General features: G+C 37.5%; 1 long non-coding RNA gene across 1 annotated transcript in view; it reads left to right on the top strand.

Annotated features, from left to right (window-relative positions):
• Positions 1-1,666: 1,666 nt before the first annotated feature.
• The window catches only part of LOC144645734 (uncharacterized), a 30,168-nt gene continuing 14,426 nt past the window's right edge, over positions 1,667-17,408 (top strand). Inside the window, exon 1 of the long non-coding RNA XR_013569334.1 lies at positions 1,667-1,751. This is a non-coding gene — a long non-coding RNA (uncharacterized LOC144645734). The remainder of the gene's footprint in view (positions 1,752-17,408) is intronic.

Genomic DNA, 17,408 nt, shown 5'->3' on the forward strand with positions numbered 1-17,408 from the left:
TTTTGAATATAAAGGCCATATAATAAATAACTTATTAACCTCACTCTCGGTTAATAAGTGGTATTTATGGTCGTCCATCATAAAAAATGTTGTAGTACGTTAAGCAATAAGTCACGGAGGGCAAATCTTGCAATTTTTTTCAAGTTTGTCTTCTTAATCCATTTTAATCATGCATTTTCTGCAGTCCTAACGATCTTTTTTTCGGTTTATTATTACTTCTTTTGGTATTTTTCTACGTTAAAAAACTATTACATTTTGAGATTTCCTTTAATTTGTGCGGACTTTCATCAGGGGCACCCAACAGGCCGTTTCGGTGAATATCTGTTCGGAAGACCTATAATCGCTTACGATTTTCGGATTAAAGTGTGATAGAAAACTGGAGATTTCTTAAGCTCAAACTTTCGCAACATGGCCAAATAGATGCCTGTTGTTTACGGAGAGAGAAAAATGTCGTTTGGGTACGAATAAAGGCCAACTACAATTTTCGAGAAGGCAACAGTGGCTAGCAAATGCGGTCAATAATAGTTCGTTCCTTAAAATTTTCTGAAGTTTGAGAGTTCAGCTAGCGTATCCGAAAAGATACGCTTTTCTTAGCGTTTAAAAATAAGGCTTTAAATCGCACAAAAAAAAACACCTATTACAAAAGCGGTGTTCCGACACCTATAGTTAAATTGTCTCGTTGGGTGCCCCTGTTGGATCTTGGCTCGGACCGCACCAATCTCTAATATTTCCGTGTCATTGGCCCGCTTCTTTTAATAGTCGCCCATTTTCTGTGTTTCCTCCACAAACTAAGAACGTCAAGGAAGCTACTAAAACTCGGGCCGCCAAAATAGTAAGGTACCCCTTTTTAACCTTGCCTCGCCGATTTTTTAAGAAAACATCACAAACAGGGCAGCGTTTGGGCTGGTGGTCCTAAAACCAAAAACTTGGAACCTGGCAAGGCAAGACAAAACATCGGCAAGGTAAGGCAGGCTGAACAGTTTACGCGATACAAAGCACTCATGCCTCGCCAGAATTTGAATAACCCTTACCAATATTTTAGGCTGATGATACTAATAAGCGCCGTTGTTCTGACTGAGAGGTCGTGCTGATAAGCAATCTGAGAGGACCTGATCGCGTTACTGTAGCCGGCGGATTATTGTTTCAGCCGTGTTTGAACACACACTTAACCGTGCAAGAAAACACATTGTTGAAGCCACAAATTTGGCTATCATGATCATTTTGATATAAATAATAATCTTAGTGGGGCATGGATAAACTGTAAGGTTAAGCACACAGCTCTTTCTGTTCGACCTTTACGTAATCGTCAACCGTAGCGATTTTATGCCTTGACTATGTTAATTTTAACAACCGGTTGGTCGAAAACTATGCCGGAGTTTCTATCACTGAAAGATGGAAAATTTAAAGTGCCTATTTTAAAGGCTTTTAAAAATTAAAAAAAAATGGTGTTTTCTTTTTGAAATATCTTCTTTCGTTTCAGAGATATTAACGTTTGTGTATTATGCGCATTAGAAAAGTCCTGACGTCATTAATTGTTCCACAAAACGTTAAAGCATTGAACCAGGAATACGGTATCTCTAGGAATAATAGAATCATAAAACAGTGTTCCTCAAACTTGGCACCACTCCAACTCATTCTTACATGAAGGCCCTGTACAAATATCCACAGAATGGAAATCCTTATGAAAGACTTGTCAGCGAGAATAGAAAAAAGAACCAAACAGAATCAGGAGTTTGAACTGACTGATGCTGGTAAGTGTGAAAGAAGAAATCGCCTTTCCCTTTATATCGGGTAAAAGAAAAATGTGCCGAGACCCGGGATTATTCAGAACTCATACGAGTTCTCCGGATTTGAACCAGGGACCTTCAGATCTTCAGTCTGACGCTCTCCCAACTGAGTTATCTCGGCAGCTGATGTTTCGACCACAAACAAAATTGATAGGAACAAATGACATTTATTGAACTGCCTCTGGAAGTTTACCTCACAACAACAACAATATTAGTAATAAAAGAAACAAAACATAAATACCATTGTTAAAAAGTGACACAATTTCAACAAATAATTAACTGGAAAGTTTGCTTGAAAATAATTTTCAAAATAATAACCAAAAAACAGAAAATATTGCCGAGACCCGGGATTATTCAGAACTCATGCGAGTTCTCCGGATTTGAACCAGGGACCTTCAGATCTTCAGTCTGACGCTCTCCCAACTGAGCTATCTCGGCAATCTCGACAAATTCCCAAAATAATAACAAGAACGTTCATAGTAAAAGACAGAAAATATAAAAACTATTTTACTCAATTGCAACAAAATTTGTATACCTTATTATAGGAAATTAACGCTTGTGTTAATTAAGGTATTGGAAATTAACGCGACTTAAATTAACGCGAATTGAAGGGAAAATTACTTCCCAATAAAGGAAATTAACGCGAGAGAGGTGGTAACATTTCAAAATGAAGGAAATTAACGCGACGTACACAACAGGAGCAAGTTTATTTCAACACTTGTTAATCGGGCGTGGCCGATTTATAGTTTACCCTTTGGTCGTCCTAGACGATAGTCTCCTGTCGGCTAAAAATGACGGGGATAGCCTGGGGCAATCGGTTTCATTTCAGTTTTGACAGTAAATCGTTGTAGAAACACTGGGTCGACTTTTGGGCTAATCTGCAATCTGGTTCTCTTCTTTGCTTCGGCGGGGGGACAGAGAAAAAGCTTAAAGGGTAAAGTACTAATAATCACCATTGTGAAACTGTAGTTGCTTTGACAAGTTGAAGCTATTTTTGTAAATAAAAGGGGTAACGTCATTCATGTCACGCAATGTTTTTGTGGGAAACTTTGAAACTAGACGCTTTGCTGGTTTCTACAAATAGCAGTGTGATCTGGCGGTACATTTTTTTGAGGCGGACTCCACTTTAAAACTATTTTTTATATATTTAGCAAGAAGTATGTCGATTTTCATTTCCGCACAGTTGGGCGTCAAAGTCGCCTGTCACAAAGAGTAGAATGTTTGCACAACATGGTTTGGATCCCGGGGGGGGGGGGTACTCAAAAAAGTTTTATACGGGGAGGCCTTCTCCCCAAGTTCTAACCCCTTACCCTTTCATATACCATTTTTGACAGAAATTGTACCCCTTTCGTATACCTTTAATCGAAAAAGGTACCCCTTTCATATACCTAAGAGACATGGCGTGTACTTAAAATAGGACGTTTTCTTGTCATTTTTATGTAGCGCTTAATAAATTAAAATAATACAGCCATAAATTGCGTCTGTTCGAAATATTTTAATAAAAGGCCCCTTTAAATAGCCAGATGACAGATTTCCATACCCTTTCATATACTTAAAATCGTGAAATCCCTACCCTTTTATATACCTGAAGCCTGAAAAAGGTACCCCTTTCGGGCGGAGCCTCCCCGTATAGGCCATTATAGGGAGTACCCCCCCCCGCCGGGGTTTGGATATATTTTAGATTTGACTAGTGACGTTAGTAAGACACTTCTCAAGACGTCAGCAAAACATTGGCAATGTACAGTATTGGTGTGAACTTGAATGGAATTTTTTACGAGATCAGTAAAGCTATATATCGAATGAAAAGATGACTTGAAAATGAAAACTTCGAATAATTATAATTAAATACCAATTGAATTTTAGATGAGAAATTCCGGAAGTGACATCTGTGTTCAAAATAGGAATTTTTGTACAACTTAAAGTTCCGAAAAAAAAGACCACATGTTTTGTAAAAATCACAGACAAACATGATCAGGAAAACAAAACAGGCCAATGGGTTTTATTCACGAAAATACAACTTTCTTAAGATAGAGTTTGTAAACAAGACAATGGAATCGAATTACATTTCACACGAAATTTGCATACATTTGAACTTGCAAAAAAGAAGTATCTCTGCCGAGACATAATAGCAAGACCTTACATTAATAATTATTGTATTCTGATCTGATTGTTATTTTTTATGCATTAACTATTTGCAAGTGGTTCTCATCGATGAAAACAAAACGGTTTTTCATTCACCGCTTGAAGTATTTATAGACGTGAAAACATTCGCTTAATCAAATTACATTCTGCACGAAATATTTTGTATCCATTTGTCCCGAAACTTTGAGGAAATTGAAATCTTTGTGGACAGTACTGCATAAAAGCAGTTCATAGAATTGAAAAAAAAGATAAGAACCATATTGATAAAGGAAATTTTAAAACTTTTTTTTGGCTCATTTTGACGAAATTCAGGATTTTCAAAGACTGCCAGTAAACGGCTGTATCTTGTCTGTCTCTAACGATTTTGCTACGGTTTCGAACGAGCTAATTTTTCAACATGATATCATGGTAGCGGGCAGAAGTCGGTTCGTTCTGAATTTTTCAATACGGTATACAAGTTACAGGTCAATATACAGACCCTCTGTACAGTAAAAAACGTTTTGGGAACAAACCATTGTGAACTTATTTTCTATGTTGATCAGAAAAAATTCTCAGTACGACATGGGTTTTTTTATCAAGTTCGTTAGTACGTTAATACTGCAAGGTGTATAACCTCAGAGAATCATTATCAAGTGTGTTTTGTTTTATTAGCGGTTTATACTCGAAGGTCTTGGTATGGGAGATCAAAATTAAGGCAAATTTCTGTTATTATCTGATTGCTTGGCACAGATTAGTACGATACTGAATTGGTTAGGAAATGTAAACAAACATTAAATTAAATGAGAGAGTAAAGGGAGGGACAGGTAGGGGTGAAAGGCTAAGGAGATGGAAAGGGAGAGATAATTAAAATCCATGCTTGGTTATATCACGCAACCTTTGACTTCTGTTGTTTTCTCACAAGAACAAAACTTAAGGTGGGGTTCTACCTGAATTTGAATGGAACTTTAAGAGACTTAAAGAAGGGATTGAAGAAAAGAATGGAAACACCTCCAAACAGTTGAAACCCCTCGCAAGAGCACTCCGGGTTGTCAGGAGACTGTTTGGTGTCCGTCCACCAATTTTTAACTTCAAATTCAAATTTTAAAATCACATTTAATCTGTACAGGCCCGCAAATGATCCCGACCCGCAAATGATCCCAAAATTGAACCGCAAATGATCCTCGGACCGGAAACAGTCGCCTAACCGTAAAAGTTGGATATGCGTGGACTAAAGAATTTGGACAGGAGATTTAAATTTATTAAATCCATTTCTTTATTAATAATACAACAGTTAGAAAAACAATTAACGCGAGAGAATGTACCGTATTTGAACGATTTACTAAAGTAAATTCAAAACCACAACTGTATCAATATAGCTGATAAATATGCTCCGATTAGTAACCTAAAACGTGACATTAAGTTTAACAATCCAACCAACAGAAATATGAACTCTCTCCAATCAAGGGATGATTTATTTGCGGCGAAATGCTTTAAGCTGATAGCCATTCACACGCAGTCACGCAGCGTTCATAGCGACATTATAAATGTCTAGACGTAAAGTCTGGAAGAAAGTTGAGAAAGTTGTTGCTGATTTCTATCATATCGATCTCCGACTCTTGTTATCGAGCTACTCTCTTTCGAAATCTGTGGTTATTTTTTTTTTCTTTGAATGTCTTCATCAAGTCACTGAAATAAATTCTGACACAGGCAACTAAAAATTATCTCAAAAACTGACTTCATTTTCGCGTAGCTTTCAATACAGATTAATTGACAGTAAGAAATTTGCACGTGCAAAAGTTGACAGCTCTATGCGTGCGGTATGCAAATAAATTTACCCAGAGACGCTGTAACCGTTTACTGTATTTTATTTTATATTTTCAAGAACGAATTGTGAAGGAAAATGTGTTTTCAAATAACGGTTTCAAAATCTGTCATAAACTCCAAAATTCGCACGTAGAAATTTTGTGCGCTTCCAAGGAAAAGGAGGCTCGTGTCTACCAAGGCAGCATTGTACAGGAAGTGGTAATTAGACAGCAGAGGCGTCTTCGAAGATTCATGTTTATTTTTTAGGTGCGTTTTCTAAATGAAAAACTTAGATAGTCACATGTTAATTTTGTTATTTCGCGCGTTATTTTCACCGCTTTTAATCGTTGCGTTTTATTATTCCTGAGGCACTTGGTCTTTTATAAAAATACATCCATAGACGATTCATAAAGTCCACGCCATTCCAAGTATTCTGTTGTATCATTTACACAAATCATTTCCGGTACTGGGATCATTTGCGGTCCAATTTGGGATCATTTGCCGTCTCGGGATCATTTGCGGGGCAGGGATCATTTGCGGGTTGTACTCGTAATTCACCCTAAAAACAGCTTCAACGCAAGCAAAAGCACAAGCGCATTGCTTTTTAGGCGATGACGTCGCCTATATGCCAGCGAACGATGGAAGATTCGGGTGAGGGTTACTTAGTTAATAATTAAGAGTGTGCCCGTGAGAGAACAGGGCAGAACCAGGTAACAGGTGATACAGCTCATATCACCGATTTCGCCCAAACTTAGCATAAATGTTGGGTATGGTGAGCTATTTACTATGACAAAACATCAGCTCAAAATATTTTATTCCCTTCAAGTTATGGCACCTTTTGCAAAAATGGCCATTTTTCACTAATTTATGCATATTTCATTAGATGACTTTGATTGACCAGTTCCACAAGAAAAAAAGACTTCTGAAAATAAAATTCACTGCATTATATTCTGTGGTTATTAGGCTTTAAGTACAATAATTCACTTCAACCGTCTGATTTGATTTCTCTTCCTCAAACGGTCTTTTGGAAGGTACACATTTCGTACTGTTGGAAATAGCCTTTAACTAGTGCCCAATATCTCCCATGAGCAACAACTTATATACATTATTCTTACATGGGTAATGAAATCCATCTCTAAACTTCACAAAAATGCCACAAAATGTCTGGGGACTTCAATATTTTATTAGTATTGAGGAACTAAACACACGTGACTTAACGATTTCTTGCTATTTCATCAAAATTCACCGAAACACAGAAACCATTTATTTGCCTCAATTTGGCATAAAATCGGTACGAAATAGCTAATCAAGCATAAATCTATAGATAACAATCAAAATATTGGCGAAGAAAAGGCAGTTAGGATATTTTTCGGAGCGTTTGCAGAGCCGATATAATTCAGCAATGTTGTGATAGCAAATGTAAAAATAGCAGCGAAAGATTTTCTTCAAACGCTCGCTCAATTCAACATTTAGGCACATCAAAGTTAAGAAACAAGAAAGTAATACTACATACATGCGACTTATCGACACACAGATGCTTTCTTTTGAAGAATTTGTTCTTCCTCGCTGCACTTCGATCCTTCGATCGATCTCAATTGACATGTACTGTTGCTTTGAGGCGCGATGAACTTAGCCAATACATCGTGGTTCATTCTTCATGAAAGGTGTAAACAGGTTGTCAATAAAGTCATTCAAAGAGCTGTTCGAAGTTCACGGAAGGACACTTCTCTCAGCCAGTTTGAATGAAATAAATAGACCATTTTACAGTTGTCTGTTCAGTGACCTGGCCTTTGAATGGAAGTGAGGCTGGAGGTGACCTTGTTTTGATACAGACCTCACTGCTTTTGTTGTGTAAATCATGTTGTTCTGATGCTAACTAGTTTGCATTTACATAATAAAGCAGGGAGGTTTGTATCAATGCAAGGTCACCTCCAGCCTCGCTACTATTCAAAGGCCAGGTTACTTGGAAGGCAACTGTAAAATGGACTATTTAACTGGAAAATAAACAGCCGCCATGTTGAATTTCTACCTTTGAGCCTGCGGTTTCAGTCAGCGGTACGGTCGTTCACTGGGCATCACGCGTCCATCACGCGTGACCACACGCGCGATCATTTGCTTTTCCTCCGCGAGTGGTCGTTGGATGCGTTTGTGATGAAAATGAGAATATTTTCAAATTGTCGTAGGGAAAACAATTTCCTCCGCTACAGCTTGACGTGTTTACCGCAATGTGATGCTGAACAAACTCTAGGGTGCTTACCATTTGTTGGAGAGAACCGGTTGGAATTGAAAGGCTTCTTTCCAAAATTAGCAAACTAACCGAAATAGATGTCGCTTACCATTTGTAGCTCAGTTTCCTGTTATTTCTTTCCGAAGGATGGGAGACTAGAACTGGGAAACCTTACAAATGGTAAGAAAATTTCTGACGTTCCGTCAATTTCCGAAGAGATTTTCCAGAAAAAATGCTGTTCCATTTGACTTTCACCGAAACAGAGTTCTTGATTTTTATGTTCAACGGTCGGCATGCACGGCAACCAAATCAAAATAATTGTTAATGTTCCAAAATGACGCTAAATGGCGGTATAAAACTGCTCCGACGTCTCGGCAATACTGCCTTTTTTGGGGTGGCACCCTGAAGAAGGCAGTATTGCCGAAACGTCGGAGCAGTTTTATACCGCCATTTAGCGTCATTTTGGAACATAAACAATTATTTTTAGCATAAAAGACGCTACACAGTTAAACAAATCAAAATGTCAACGTCTCCCAGTTACTTTCCAGACATTTGTATTTTTTATTGCTTGCTCAAATTCCCCTCCCCTGGCAAAAATAGTGATTAATACCGCGCATAGCGATTACATTTTTTGACCAAATTCCCCTACCCCCGGGGCATAAATGGGAAAAAATGAATAACTCAGCAAAATTGGAGAATAACGTTTACCACGGGATAAATCACTATCCGGTGGATAGCGAGGTAGGTTTTGTAATCGTAGCAGGTGGTCTTTCTTGCGCAAGTGCTTTAGTTGGGGGAGCGTCTGTGCTGAACTGAACAAAGTATTCACGTACGAAATGCCTTTAGCGACGCAGTCTATATGGCGCAGCAAATATATACATATATCTATAAAGGTGTGAATGTAGAGAGAGAAAACAACAAAAAATAAAACGGATTTCCCTCGCGTTGACCTCGAAGAAGACAGAAGACTACCTGTGCTGGTTGAAACATTAGCTAATAAGTTTTGCCGTCTTGCGTAGTCCTAGTCTTGCAATAAATTTGTTTAGTGTTAATGCGGGGTTTAAGCTCTTTACAAAAGTCTGCATTCGCGTCTTTGTAATTCACATAGCCACTTAAATTGAGTCGGTGATGAAGAAAATTATCATTTGAAGCCGCAATTCGTCACTTGCAATGTGGGCATTCAGGAGGAAAAATTTGTCCCCATAAAAGCCCTTTTCTAAAACAAAACTGCAGTAATGACGTTTATCGGTAAATGGACAGATGGAGAACTTTGTGGGATCCCGAAAAAGAGAGTGGGTACAAATTCAGTCTCCTAGCTGCCAAAGTGTAATATAATATAGACGATTTGAACAGAAGGAATAGATGTACACAGGCCAGGCTGACAACCTGACCGCCATTTCTTCAAATGTCCATATTCACCCCACCCCCTCCCCCCCCCCCACCTCCCAAAAAGACAGAAACAACAAAAAAACAATAAACATACTAGTTTTAACCTGATATAAGATGGAAAAAACTTGCTCTGATTATTTAATGGTTTTCGACATTTCAGAGCTCAATTTCAGAGCATCAAAACCGATTGCATCGCATACATTACACTGCATCCAGTGTATTTCTCATCAACTATTTATCAAAAAAATTCAATGGAGAAGTTGAAAAAAATGCTCACTTTTACAAGAAACGCACACTACTTATAAGGCTAAGATCAAGCCCCGGTTGTTCAGAGGGTAGATAACGCCATCCGCTACTTATTCCAACGAAAACAAACATTTGCGGAGGAAAAGCAAATGGACACGCGTGTGTATAGCTGTGTTAAGCTATGTATAGGTGTGTATAGCTGTGTAGGGCTAGGCTATGTATCCCCTCTATGAATATCCCTATATAGGATTTAGTCAAACAACTACGTACTTGCCCCAGTGAACGGCCGTACCGCTGACTGAAACGGCAGGCTCAAAGGTAGAAATACAACATGGCGGCTGTTTATTTTCCAGTTAAATTTATTTCATTCAAACTGGCTGAGAGAAGTGTCCTTCCGTGAACTTTGAACAGCTCTTTGAATGACTTTATTGACAACCTGTTTACACCTTTCACGAAGAATGAACCACGATGTATTGGCTAAGTTCATCGCGCCTCAAAGCAACAGTACATGTCAATTGAGATCGATCGAAGGATCGAAGTGCAGCGAGGAAGAACAAATCCTTCAAAAGAAAGCATCTGTGTGTCGATAAGTGGCATGTATGTAGTATTACTTTCTTGTTTCTTAACTTTGATGTGCCTAAATGTTGAATTGAGCGAGCTTTTGAAGAAAATCTTTCGCCGCTATTTTTACATTTGCTATCACAACATTGCCGAATTATATCGGCTCTGAAAACGCTCCGAAAAATGTCCTAACTGCCTTTTCTTCGCCAATATTTTGATTGTTATCTATAGATTTATGCTTGATTAGCTTTTTTGTACCGATTTTATGCCAAATTGAGGCAAATAAATGGCTTCTGTGTTTCGGTGAATTTTGATGAAATAGCAAGAAATCGTTAAGTCACGTGTGTTTAGTTCCTCAATACTAATAAAATATTGAAGTCCCCAGACATTTTGTGGCATTTTTGTGAAGTTTAGAGATGGATTTCATTACCCATGTAAGAATAATGTATATAAGTTGTTGCTCATGGGAGATATTGGGCACTAGTTAAAGGCTATTTCCAACAGTACGAAATGTGTACCTTCCAAAAGACCGTTTGAGGAGAAGAAATCAAATCAGACGGTTGAAGTGAATTATTGTACTTAAAGCCTAATAACCACAGAAGATAATGCAGTGAATTTTATTTTCAGAAGTCTTTTTTTCTTGTGGAACTGGTCAATCAAAGTCAGCTAATTAAATATGCATAAATAGTGAAAAATGGCCATTTTTGCAAAAGGTGCCATAACTTGAAGGGAATAAAATATTTTAAGCTGATGTTTTGTCACAGTAAATAGCTCACCATACCCAGCATTTATGCTACGTTTGGGCGAAATCGGTGATATGAGCTGCATCACATGTTGCCTGGTCCTCTTATGGACACACTCTTAATCGAACCAGAGAGGATTGGTAACTAAGCACTAGAAGCATTGTTTATTTTTTCGTTCCGCCATGTTTGATTGTGTTTCGCAGCAGTCTGCAAAGAGCATCGGCAAAACACGTTTAATTTCTAGCAGTTGGACTGAGATTTTGGGTCAGGAAAGACCATACATCGGATAAATTTGACCTCACTTACGGTACCTAAGTTTTTAATACGCGATAACTGACTCAAGCTTGAATTTGAGAAGTGGAGAAGGCCGTTTAGAAGTGTCGTAACTTTTTGAGTGTAACTGAGTGCGCCAACCGATAGCAGTTTCTTGATCAGATTGCATTTGAAAAGGTGAGCTATCTAAAATCTTTGTTTGATTGAGCGTGCATTTTTATCGATAATATTTGAGCTTATTTATTTGCTTCTTTCCAACACGACTCGCCATCTTGAGTTGTGGCGAGTACAAGTAAGAATTTTCTGTTACTTCTTCTGCTATAGCATCAGCTGTTGAACAGAGGTTTCAGGCCTGTAGTGAGTGCCGTACTTTATCAGGTAGCGGATAAATCTGAGTTCGCACGAGTCATGCAGTACGTCAGTATTCGTAATTATTGTACACCATCGACGATAAGTTTAGTTTCGTAACTTTTAATTCCATAGAAGCCTGTACCAAACTGGAAGGTCAATCGATTGCAGTTCCTTGAAAAAGATTGAAAAGGTGGACTATCTGAAGTCCTTGTTTTGCTTGAACATGCACTGATAATATTTGCTTCAAATTAAGTGCTGTTAATTTGATGCAGACTAATTTACACGATGCCTTCTGTGACCCTTACACACGAAAATGTCACACAATCTTCTGACATGTATCGCCTGTGTATCGACTCGCCAATGGTATGGAAATTAATCCTAGGCGTTTGTGTTTGACGAAGGTCAGTACTTTTACTTATTGCATCACACTGTATGCATGTAATGTATTTGCAAAATTGTTTTGTGATTTAAGCAAAAAAAAAAAATGAAATACACAAAAGTTGAATTTAATTCAGTTGCTCTGCGATTGCTTTGCATGTTAGGCCCCTTCAAGTCACCACTGGCTCACCACTGTATCACCTTTACTTCTTGGACTCCACTTGTACTGTAGTTGTGTATTACCTCCAAATGACAACAATATTTTGGACTTAGAAAAAGCTTGCATTACAAAATTCTGTAACAAACCCCCTTTTCCTATTTTGTAGCAAATGAGTCAGTCTCAGTCTCAACTTAAATCACACTTCAATCAACAATAATCAATTTCGGTGTAAAATTACTTGGATATCTTTTGGGCTCACATTTTCACTCACAACAATAGACCTTTTCAGCTTTGTATGTAAAACTTTGCCTATTACAAATCACATGATGCTTCCTAAAGAACTTCCTTTTATCTATCTGAATATCATGAATTTGTTTAAATTTGAAAGAAGAAATTTTCAAGGGTAACATCACATATAGATCTGAAATGGGACAACAAACAAACAAAGCTCAAAAGGTCTATTCTTAGTCCTCCGACTGGGCTTGATTCAAACTTACTGACTTGCTATACTGGAAAGTCATCGCCTTAGCATGCATTGCATGCCGGTTATTGATACTTGTGCTTGTGCTTTTGTCCTTTTGCGTGATTGCGCTTGTGCTTGCGTCACTAGTGAAAACCAGGCTTAACGGCTACTATGCCATGGGCAATAGTACCACGGAAGTGCTAAAACAAGGGGATATACCTTATTCTTACTAATTTTCGTACTTAATTTCGCAAAAATTCGAGAGCCGAATTTCGCGAGTATTAATTTTCGCGATTGCAAGAAAAATTAGAGCAAAAGTGTGTCAAATTTCGCGATTTTGTCAGTGTTTTATTGACCAAGGAACTACTAAGAAACTACTGGGAATATATAGTAAGGTCTGGCTCAATAGAACTACAAGGAACTTGCAAATGGAAACTTTGGTGACTGTACTAAAGAGCACGGTTTTGGCCGATTTACAAGCTCGAAAGAGTATTCAGAGGAAGGGTGCTTGTCGAAAACAAGACGGAAAGATACTTTCAATGACAGAAACTTGAAGTTCTTAACATTTAAATTTTTTTATTTACTTTTACTTAACAATTTGGTATTAATTTTCGCGTGTGTATTAAATTTTGCGAAATGTTTTCTTCGCGCGTATAATATTTCGCGATTATTTCAGTTGAAATCGCGAAAATCGCGAAAATTAGTAAGAATAAGGTATTATGTAAAACTAAAACAATACCCTGCTAGTCCTGCTGGCCAAGTCGCTTCGTCTAAGGAAGATCGAAGCGAGCCTGCTTTAGCAGGGAAGTATTGCTCAAGCAGTGTGAGAGGACAGGTTATACAGTAGACTTGGAATACTAAGATCTACTGATTCGCACCAAAATATACAGAATTTTATCCCGTCCCATATTTTTTCTTTGTAGCATCAGAAACACTACGGCTTAAAACCTCGATAAACAAGTCTAGGACTTATTTTCTTTCTGCTGAAAAAAATAGTCCAATAAAGATGAACTGAAGATTTTGAACCAGTTTGTTTTTGTTAGGATTTCAGCAAAGCAGTTATATTTTGCGGGAAGGGGGGGGGGGGGATTTGTTAGCGGCAATGTATAGCTGGAAGAATGGTTTATTAATTTCTGATAACTAAATATTTCCAAGATCCCAACAGTTTTATGGAAAAATGTTCATCCTAGAAACGCAAGAAGGATGTGAATTCTTTTCTTAAGAAAGCCAGAAAGACGTCAGTGAATTCGTTTAATATTCATGTGTTTAATCACGTACGTCGAAAGAAGGACATTGTCAGTGGTTTAAAACGACTACACTTAGCAGTTCCCCAACACACTGTAGTTGCTGGTTTGTGAAGCGAGGTGAAGGAGCCGATCCAGCTAAAAAATATTCCTCTTAAATGTTAAGCAGTTATATTTTCTGGGGGCAAATTTTGTAAGCGGCAATGTATAGCTGGAAGAATGGTTTATTGATCTATGATAACAAAATATTTCCAAGATACCTTTAGTTTAAAAAAAAAATGTTCATCCTGGAAACGCAAGCAAGATGTGAATTCTTTTCTTAAGAACGCCAGAAATAACTTTTATTATGACATGTATTATGACGACAATCAATCATCAATTAATCAGGATCCGCCACTGGTTAGAGACTGAAACCCTTAGTTTTTTGAGCTCTTCCAGGAGCCAAAACTGCCAAAATGCAGTTTGACAAGATTTATGCCGTTTCAGAAAATTCACTTTTTAAATGTCAAAAGGGCCCGTCTATTTGAGGAAATAAGTCCCTATATTCTCTGTTGCAATCCCCCAAAGTAGCGACTCTTAAGTCAGTAACACTCCTTGAAAGAAACCACAAGGTCCGCAACCTCTTAGCAGTTTTCGCGCGTTCACTTCCGAGGCGCGCGCTTGTATTCCTATTTCCGGTCCGCTGTGTCTCACTTCTATATGAACTACAAACCGAGGAACTCTAAAGATGGGGCTCCCTTTCCTGAAAAATTAACTTGTGGAATTGCAAAGTTATATCTTTTCTTGCCTGAAAAACCATTTCATTTTCATTTCCAAATATACAACAAACCCAAAGATTTTTAAACGAAAATGTCCATCCGAAAATACCACCCCCTCCTCCCACCATATACAAGATCTTCCGAAAACTGCAGTCCATGAGAAAACATAAGCCCAGGGCTTATTTCGAATTTTACTGTATGTCAAAGATAAGCTCATAGCCGGGATCTGTGCATGTCTTTGTAATTTTAAAAGCCAGCCAAATTTTCCCGTCATAAATATTCTTTGGTCCAGGTCTCAAATTTTCATTTCTCCCGCTTACGCGCTTGCATTGGGTTAAAGAATCTGTCTACGGTGGGGTGGGTGAACCCATACCTGACAAAAGCGCCAAAACAAGGGCAACAGGGTCAGTTTCTCGAAAAACTCAGGATTAAAAAAGGCAGGAAAGATCGAATGTTGGTTTAACGACTGTAGGACTCGCTTTGGGTTTCTTATCGTTATATTTAGAAAGTTTTACAACGTCGTATTTTTGCATGCACCAAAATAATTTCAGACACAGTATTGTATATATCAGTATATATCAGGTTACACAACAGACATGGAATGCTAAGATCTACTGATTCGCACCAAAATATGCAGAATTTCTCCCGTTCTGTATTTTTGCTCTTTGTAGCATCAGAAACACTACGGCTTAAAACCTCGAAAAACTAAAAAAAATGTTCATCCTGGAAACGCAAACAGGATGTAAATTCTTTTCTTAAGAACGCCAGAAATAACTTTTATTAAGGCGACAAAGACGTAAGTGAATTCGTTTAATATTCACGTGTTAAAGCTTTGTGTTAAAGCTTTGTGAAGCGAGGTGAAGGAGCCGATCCAGCTAAAAAATATTCCTCTTAAATGCTAAGCAGTTATATTTTCTGAGGGCAAATTTTGTAAGCGGCAATCTATAGCTGGGAGAATGGTTTTTTTTTTTTATTGCTGCAAAACACACATATTACAATAAACAAATATTACAAATACAACATCTAATCTGGTTTATTGATCTATCATAACAAAGTATTTCCAAGATACCTTCAGTTTCATGAAAAAATGTTCACCCCGGAAACGCGAACAGGATATGAAAATTCTTTTCTTAAGAACGCCAGAAAAACTTTTATTATGACATGTATTATATGCGACAATTAATCATTAAACACGTACGTCGAAAGAAGATCAAAGAAGGTCATTGCCAGTGTCGACCAATGGGTTTGAAACGACTAACACTTAGCAGTTCTTCTACACACTGGAGTTTCTGAAGCGAGGTGTAGGAGCTGATCCAGGCATAACAAGCTAAGCAAGGTAGGTAACCAGACTTTAAGAACCTTCTACTCTACAGGGATCTTAAATTCCACAGTACAACTCTTTAGCTGTTAACCGTCACTTTTTTTAAAGAACGTCGCGTTTTTCCTTCGCACATTTGATTCGATTGAATCAAAAAAGTATCAGCATCGTGATTCTTCAGAAAATCCATCTTTCTGTTTGGCTGATCATTTTTAACTCGGAAAAGAGTTGTAGTGGGCGAAGTGAATTCACTCCTTCACTCGTTTCCTGTTAGACATATGCACGCAATGCGTGCAAGTGTTTTAAGGCCTCTAGAGAATTAGACCTTTTCTCTGATACCTACATTTCTTGTTAAATTACATAAAATTAACATGCTTAGTAACCAACCGAAATATTGTATTAATGTCAGTTTTCTTGAAATGATATTATGATATTTATTCAGCTATAAGCCGAGACCGTAAACCTTTGGTTTTTTAGAACCAGTTAGAAAAAAACTAACCCAAAACACTCAGCTAAAGATGAATTTATTTCAGTACGATTTGGTGAAAAAAAAATCGCTCGACTTATAGCCAATGATATTATTATTATTATTATTATTATTATTATTATTATTATTATTATTATTATTATTATTATTATTATTCGTTACCTTCAAATAACAAAAAAGAAAAATAAAAAGAAAGAAATCAATTTGCAACAGATGGGAACTCTATCTCTTGGCCTTTCGGTCTGCTCTCAATCAGTATTTGATGACAATCAAAGTGAAGTAAACAGAAGTTTGGAAAGTATAACATCATTTGTATTAGCAAACCTTTATTTGTCAGTTTGTTGTTTTCGATTCTTGTTTCATAATAACTTTTCCGAGTTTAGTGGCTTATAGCCACTTTTAGTTATTTTTTTTTTTCAATTTGTGCTTTGGTGCAGTGTTTCATTCACATCTTTGAAACTGTTTTAGTTTTTACTCTTTGCCTCAATGACTTTTATGGGGTTGTTTAGTTCTTGTCCTACTTCTTCATTGCCTTTGTCTTTCGAGCACACCAAGTTGTTTTAATCAGTTCGATCAGTGTTAAAATGATTGAAATTCTCTCACAGCAAATAGAAGTCTAAATTTAATACAAGGTTTAAATAAGCTGCACTTGTGAAACGATTTACCTTTCATACTGTTCTTCGGTAAAAGACAAAGTAGACTTGATTTTTCAATTGTTAAGAAACTTAATGTGTTCGTAGCAGAAATATTAATAATGTTTAACAACACCAATAGCGCATGGTCAAAGATGGGTACATGATAAGCACGCATAATAAAATCAAAAGTGAGCATTAGATAAAAACAAGATAACTGATAAAAATGACCATCAAACAAAAGTAAGGCTACTGTTTTGGTCCATAATTCCTTTATACTGCTATCAGTTTTTGTGAAGGGTTTCTGATTTTTCGTGAGAGGTTGCGGGAGCTGTACAGGCCCGTAAATGATCCCGGCCCGCAAAGATCCCAAATTGGACCGCAAATGATCCCAGTACGGAAATGATTTGTGTAAATGATACAACAGAATACTTGGAATGGCGTGGACTTTATGAATCGTCTATGGA

This window comes from Oculina patagonica, chromosome 3, assembly GCF_052425735.1.
Source record: "Oculina patagonica isolate OP01 chromosome 3, crgOcupat, whole genome shotgun sequence".
Classification (NCBI taxonomy): domain Eukaryota; kingdom Metazoa; phylum Cnidaria; class Anthozoa; order Scleractinia; family Oculinidae; genus Oculina; species Oculina patagonica.